We start from the raw sequence: 7,942 nt of genomic DNA, 5'->3' as shown, positions 1-7,942 counted from the left end.
CTTTCATTCCATTTCCAACCACATTGTATGTTGGTTCATACAGCCAACTGGAGTACCTCTTCCTGCTAACATTATAACATTGCCTTCATACTTGGTTAAGGGGCAGAAATACGATAGGGGGAAGAAAGGTTAAATTTAATTCTAAAATATTTAGAAAGCCTTGTTTTGGAGGAAGTGCTGAATACTATCCCATAGCTTTAGTTAACTGTAAACTCTACCTGACGAATTACTTCTCTAGTAACTAACGTTTCAATCATTTAATGAGTCATGTTGTTTCCAAGGTTCCAAGGTCCCTTGGTCTGTCTTCTTTTCTCAACCTTTTAGAATATTTTTATGTTTGTTTGATATATAATATACAGGGATTTGGCTATACCTAAGGAAGGAATAGAGAGAAATGCTCTATCTTCCAGTCATAATCTTTTAACCCTTGTTATGTACTCTCAGTGTCCAAATATTTTGAAATAACTGAGCTCCAGAAAGTTCTACAACCAAGGTGGATATGTGGATTCCCCTGTCAGCTGGTTCTTTCAACTGTTCACATATATTTGAGTTGGTATTTGTGAGCGGGGATTTTGAGAAGCAAACTGACATCCGCTGACTTACCTTGGTCTAATTTGCTTTTACAAATTGCATTCTGTCAATCACTTACGGCCTGATTTCTTTCTTTAGCCTGTGTAACTCTTCAGGCTAAATCCCTAGTCTCTAATCTCCTAAGTATATATTAACTTTTATCCTAATCGGTGAAATAATTTCAGAAAAGCTTGCTTTGGGTTTAGAAGTGAAACTGCTTCCTCTACTCTCAAATCTCATTTCAAATATAAGCTCCATTTATAGAGTTTACCTGTGAGGTGTGGCTGCTGAGTAAATTTCAGGGTGTTACAAGTTCCTTTTCCGGAGATCATAAATCTTGCTCTCAGTGATGTGGGTCTTGAAGTAAGGTAGCTCAGGTTGAAGACCTAGAATATATGCCTGGATGAGGTCTAGGGAGATGGCTTTGGAAAGGGGGATCAGAGAAAAGCCCAGGGGATGAGGGTGCTAGCAGATGACAAGGAAAGGCGTGCTTATAGGGGCGAGCAGAGTAGTGTAGTCAAAGCCTCAAAAGCTAGAGAAAGGAGGCAACCAAAAGCGGCATATTTCTGAAGGTGAGACAATGTGACTGACTTTGTCTAACAGGGTGGAGAAAGCCAGATATTTTGTCCTGTATTATGATATTCTGATGAACTATGACTGCAAACTTGATGTCTACAGGGACCAGGGTGATGACATGGTTATAAAAAATATTTACCTTTCTTCTTAGGTTTACTATAATAAAATAAATAACTCTAGCATAATTATAATTAAAAAAAAAACATCTAAAGGCTTCCCATCTCACCCAGTAAGTGACAGACACCCTTCAATAGTTTACAGGACCTCACACCATCTCTACCCTATAATCTCTCTGACCTTTTATCTTATGTACCCTGCTCTAAACCAGATTAACTTTTAAAATCGAATTAGAGAGAGAGAGAGAGAGAGAGAGAGAGAGAGAGAGAGAGAGAGAAACATTGATTTGTTGTTCCACTTATTTATGCATTCAATGGTTCAATGGTTGTTTCCTGACCAGGGATTAAACCCACAACTTGGGTGTATCAGGATGACACTCTAACCAACTGAACCACCCAGCTAGGGCCTAAAAAAGACTAGCTTTTGATTGAAGACACTAGACAAACTCCCTTTAGTCTTTCTCTGGAATGTTGCTTCTGGCTACAATGCTATTCCCTGGAAAGTCTATACAGGGTGGGGCAAAAGTAGATTTACAGTTGTGAGGATGTATAACACAGTTTATTCTTGATTATTATTTATTAATTATTGTGTTAATTTCCATAGGAACAACTGTAAACCTACTTTTGCCCCATCCTGTATATATTTTAAGAGGTGCATGTATTTATGTATGTATTTACTCTCTCACCCCTTCAGGTGAGTGGACTGAAGTAAAATACTAGTATACCAGCAGGCCAGATTCAGCCTATGGCCAGCCGGTTTTTCATAGATCCCGAGATTCTGTGTTTTCCTCTTTAGAAGTAGTGTGGTTCTTTGGCTAGACTGGCCCTTTGAGATTTGATGCCAGATTTTGTGTGTTCGCCACCCTGAGATTGTGGAGATCATAATAAGAGGCCATAATTTGAGCTTGGTAGTGCTCCCCTACCCAGCGCCCCCCTGCAGGGGTTACTGTAAGTGGGTGACCCTTCCATAGAGAGGTTGGGTTCTCAGGATGGTGAGAGGGTATATTGGCACATCTTCTCTGATGGACTGGAATGGACAGTGCAGCTGTCATAAGTCTACTTGGGGTGCTTGCTTGGGGGACTTCTGCCTGGTTCCCGCCATCCACCAAACAAGCAGAGTGGAAGCCAGACAGGCTTCTGTCATTGCTGTGTGGGTGGTCCAGCCAGGCTGTTAGCTGCTCCAGGCAGCCTCCAGGGCCTTGTGGTGATAGTTCCAGGAAGGAAGGAATACAGGGATCCTTTGTTCTCTCTGACCTGAGATGGAACAAAGACTGCAAGACTGGTTTGGACATTAAGCCTTGTTTATTTTTTAATCTTTCCTTCCTATCAAAAGTAGAGAAAGGGAGAAAAAGGCCATTACTGGCTCTGGAAAGTAGCAGTGTGCTCTGTGGCAGTTGCAAAAGGGAAAGTCAATAGAAGAAGGTCAATTTGGGCAGAGATAGGGGTTGGTGGCCTTGTGAGACCTTCAGCCCCTTAGCTGAGATACTGGGGGCACCCACCGGCAGTAGTGTAGGGGTCTTTGAGAACCACGTGAGGAGGGATGCCCTTAGGCATGCTGGCAGGAGATATCCCCACAGAGGCAACAGCAAATGGGAGACCAACGTGGTAGCTAATATTAGCAGTGCTGAGATCCCCCATCATGAATGCTTCCTAATACCACTACAGCTCCTCAAACACTTTAGGGTGAGTTTGAAGGCACTGGGCTTCTGCAGAGCTGGTGCAGACAGATCCAGAGAATACTGCTTTGTCATTAGTATTATGACTCTATCTTCAAAACTGAAATAACTGTATTTTTTTCTTATTATAATAGTAGTACATGCTTGTAAAAATTTCAGAAAATTCAAAAAAGTTTGAGGAAGAATGTAAAAGCCATTTGAGCCTCTGCTATGCACAGATAGCCATTGTTAACTTGAAAAATAGCTTTCTAAATTTTTAAATATCCAGGGAGCCAGGGGATATTCTATACATACACATGCTATTATAAACACAGACATATTCGTGTATATGTCTATATACTTATATAATATATCCATACATATACATATCTAATGATAAAGATAAAATTTTATTCTATCACCTTTCTCTTGGGGCCAGATGTTGGCTCGTGCCAAAGCTTCCAGAATCAGGCAGGATAAAGTCTGAAGACCTATTGAGATAGGAGTCTAAGTAATCAACACCATACGTTTAAACCTTCAATAGTCAGCAAAAACTCACAAAAGGCTTACAGGGAACACATTTCTTGAGAAAGGACTATTTTACATATGAGTTTTATAAGGTGAAACAAATCCGTGTACAAGGGTATAGACGTACAGAGGCAGATAGACACATTAAGAAGTAAACCTCAGGGGAGGGTGTTGAACTCTCAAAGGCCTTTGGGTTGGTATGAATCTTATCCAGGCCTCATCAGATCTAAACCCAGTTCACCCACAGTATTAATATATATTACATTAATATATATTAGCATATAGTATAGCTATGTAATTTTAAAAGAATTTATACACATTGTTGTGCTGTATAATGTGCTTTCTTAAAAAAAAGAAATTATTATGCAAGTTGCTGTGTAATGTGATTTTTTTTTTTTTTACTGATAAAACTAGTACTGGAGAGGGGGGGTTGTATCTGTGGATGAGCTTCCTAATATTGGAACCAGAATTGGACAGTCGCTCTCCCATGGGCAGGCTGTCCCCTGCATGTGAGGAGGAAGGCGCAGGTTCCCTTTTGGGCAGCTCACTCTCAGAAGCCAGGGAAAATGAGGAGTCTGTGCTCTTCATGGCCATTTTCTCCTTCTCAACTCATGGGTCTGATAAGTAAGGGAGTGGAAAGCGTTGTCTAACGCATGTCCTTCACCATTAATCCTGGGGTGCAGCCACCCCTCGGAGGGGAACATTAGCAGTTCTGAGATCCCCCATTATGAATGCTTCCTCACTGAATAGCATCCTGGAACCACTGCTGAGACAGTTTTGATTTTGCCTCCAAAATAGCTCGATCTTTAGTTCCTAGGGCAGTGAGCCCAGAACAAAATTATATTCTCAGAATTTGATACTTAGTCTAAACCAAGAAGAGTTGGCAAAGACACTGCAGAGACTGAGCGGCATTGAGGAAAGGCAGATACCTCCTTGGTTTGAGCTGTATCAGTTTGCCAGAGTTTATGCCAGTTGTCTGGAGGCCATGACCTATGGACTTCAAATCAATTGGGAAATAGTTATTGGAAAGAGGTTTTTTTGGACTGTGAGTTTTCTAGATTGGGGGAGAGATCCATCTACGCATACTTTCTCCTCTCAGAAAAGGACATTGAAGATATTGTTGCTTGACATTGTTCCCTGGGCACTGGGTGGGAGCAACCCTGCCCACCTTGTCCAGCCTGCCGGGTCCCCAACCCTCTCACTTTTTTCATTGCCCCTGGACAGGCCAGCTGGGAACTCCCAGACATCCTCTGTGTGGCCGAGAGAAACTTCCTGCGTTCCTACAATGAGGGTGGCACAATGGTGAACTGCTTTCCTTTGTGTCTCAGTAAATTTTCCCAAGAACCCTAGAGATAATGATGATGCTTAAACTGAACAATTAAGAGTTCTGAAATCAAAGATCTGGAGGTTAATAATGGCCGGAAAATCCACACTTTTAAAAGTAATTCTTCTTGGGGATGGTGAAGTTGGGAAGAGTTCTCTAATGAATAGATAGGTGACTAATAAATTTGGTACCCAGCTCTTCTATACAATAGGAGTGGAATTTTAAAATAAAGATTTGGAGTTAGATGGACATTTTGTTACCATGTGAATTTGGGACGCGGCTGGTCAAGAGCAGTTTAGAAACCCGAGGACACCATTTTACACAGGTTCTGACTGTTGCCTGCTCACTTTTAGTGTCAATGATTCTCAAAGCTTTCATAAGTTGAGTAACTGTAAGAAAGAATTTTTTTATTACCAGATGTAAAAGAGTCTGAAGGCTTTCCTTCTGTGATTTGGGTAACAAGAGTGACATAAGTGATCGGCAAGTATCTGCAGAAGAACCCTAAGCCTGATGAAGGGATAATGGAGACTACCTTTACTTTGAAACAAGTGCAAAAGATTCCACGAATGTCACATCTGCCTTTGAGGAAGCCGTTGGAAGAATGCTTGCTACTGAGGATGGGTCAGACCACCTGATTCAGACAGATATGGTCATCTGCATTAAAAGCCCAAGTCTAGCTCATCTCGCTGTTTATCATTATAGAGGCTGCTTGAGCCTTTTAACCAACTCACACATACACACAAGGTGGAGAGAATTAGCGTTTGCAGCAATGGATCATCTACTCATAAAATTGCACTAACCACACTGCTGCTTCATTAGTGGGTGGGAGAAGGGACACATCCACTCATGGACGAAACCATTTACTCAATAATGGCGACTTACATTTATAAATTGTAATGGTTGTCTAATTACATTTAATTTAAATATGTTACAGAGCTAATAAATGAGATGACTAAGACTTTAATTACAACAAAATACTTGCATACTCAAGAAGTTATTGTTTTTTGTCCCTGGGAAAATAGAGAACTACTTTTTATGTATGTATAGGGTGTCCCAAAATTCACGCAAGATTTGCAATTCAATTCTTGCGTGAATTTTGAGACACCCTATATATTTCTATGTAAGTAGTGCTCTATTCCTTGTTCAGGGAAAAATTCCTAAAGCAATAATGCTGGATATTAAAGATTAAGATCTGCCCTTGCTGGGTGGCTCAGTTGGTTGAAGCATTGTTCCATATACACATGAAAAAGATTGTGGGTTTGATTCCTGTCAGGGAACATACAGGAGGCAGACATGTTTCTCTTCTTCTTCTCTTCTCTTCTCTTCTCTTCTCTCTCTCTCTCTCTCTCTCTCTCTCTCTCTCTTCTCTCTCTCTCTCTCTCTCTCTCTCTCTCTCTCTCTCTCTCTCTCTCTCTCTCTCTCTCTCTCTCTCTCTCTCTCTCTCTCTCTCTCTCTCTCTCTCTCTCTCTCTCTCTCTCTCTCTCTCTCTCTCTCTCTCTCTCTCTCTCTCTCTGTCTCTCCTTTCCTCTCTAAAATCAATAAACTTATCCTCAGGTGAGGATTAAGAAAAGATTAAAATATAATGCTTTTGGGGGAAAAAAGATATTGACGCTTGAACATAGTCTAGTAATTTGACCTGGTGGCATCCCAGTCTTATTTGAGGTTCCATTCTTTCCCATCAAGTATATTAAAAACCTTCTAAATTTCCAATTCCCTTTTGAACTCCACATTTCTAGTGTTAAAAAATATTTTCAAAAGTAGAAAAATCAGCTGGCTGGTGTGGTTCAGTGGTTAAGCATCGACCTATGAACCAGGAGGTCGTGGTTCAATTCCAGGTCAGGGCACATACCCAAGTTGTGGGTTGATCCCTATTGGCGGGTGTGCAGGAGACAGCTGGTCAATGATTCTCTAATCATTGATGTTTCTTATCTCTCCCTTCCTCTCTGAAAACAATAAAAAAAATTTTTTTTTAAAGGAGCAAAATCATGACATATATATATAAAATAAACATGTGCTAGTGATTTTATTTAACTAATTGATTCAATGGAAGAACCAGGCAAATGGATCAAAGGAAAAATCAAAGAAGCACAAATTTTTTTGGAGTAAGGCAAATAAATGCAAAACTGGCTTTTGCACAGGATAGCAGTGTAAGGGTTGTCCCTCACAGAAGGAATCTTTTCCATGTCTATACACAAGAATTTCTTTGCATTGCCATCAGTTATCTTCAACGTACAAGGTTGTAAACTAGCTCCCATAGAATCAGAATCAGGTAACTGAAGAGTGTGTGCTCATCTAGATGTGACGTAGTTACATCGTTTCCCATACGTTTTCCCTCACTATCACCCCAATATTGAGTTGACTGTAGGCCCCAGTTAGTTACATCGCATTCACATTCTTATGTATCTTTGCTGCCTTTGCCCATAGAGACTATGTTTACTGCCTCTTGCTGCTGGTTCGCTAGTCCTGAGAACCCAGCCTTCTAGTCTGAGCTACATGAAGATCACGTGGTGGGCAGTGATTCTTGACTGCACAAGCACTGTGAGTGCAGGGTTAGCTGCTTCACACGCCACAGCTCATCCTGGATGCAGATCAGCTAGTGCTCCCTACCAAGGGCGGGCTCTAATAATTGAAACCTCTGTAACACACAGACACACACACACACACTCACACACTCACACCTCAGATGCATTGCATTATAAAAGCTGTAAAAGTATGATGCTTTAAAAGCATGTCTTTTTTTCCCTAAAACTGGAGACTGCCTCAGCTCCTCCAGCTATTAATCCCTCTAGGGCCCACTGGCGTTCCAAGAAGCCCAGGAGGCCAGAGCATGCTTGCCTGTGTGATCCAAGGACAAGCTGCAGCCTGCACAGCAAAGCCACCCCTGGGGAACAGTACCTTTGCTGAGGACAAGGCCAATGTCTGCCTGCTCACCAGCCCCTCATGGCTTTTTGCTGAGACCAACGATAGGCCCCATGCATTTGCTGGGTCCTCCGCCATAAAAGACAGACACTGACCTGTGAATAGAGAGACTCCTAATCAGAAGTAACCAGCAAGTCAAAAATCCTGCGTGGCCTGAGGGAAAGAAGCTCTGGCCCAGGCTGCATCAGTTACAAGTTAATTGTACAGCTGTTCAGACTGCGTCAAACCTCCACGATCAAAAATCTGGGAGACCT

At 41.6% G+C, this 7,942-nt stretch overlaps 1 pseudogene; it reads left to right on the top strand.

Moving 5' to 3' along the window:
- The first annotated feature begins 4,859 nt into the window (after nt 1-4,859).
- On the top strand, nt 4,860-5,471 carry LOC102759060 (annotated as a pseudogene).
- Nucleotides 5,472-7,942: the final 2,471 nt, after the last annotated feature.

This window comes from Myotis davidii, unplaced genomic scaffold (assembly GCF_000327345.1).
Source record: "Myotis davidii unplaced genomic scaffold, ASM32734v1 scaffold130, whole genome shotgun sequence".
Classification (NCBI taxonomy): Eukaryota; Metazoa; Chordata; class Mammalia; order Chiroptera; family Vespertilionidae; genus Myotis; species Myotis davidii.
The sequence above is the reverse complement of the archived record's forward strand: the minus strand, read 5'-3'. Positions and strand labels throughout refer to the sequence as shown.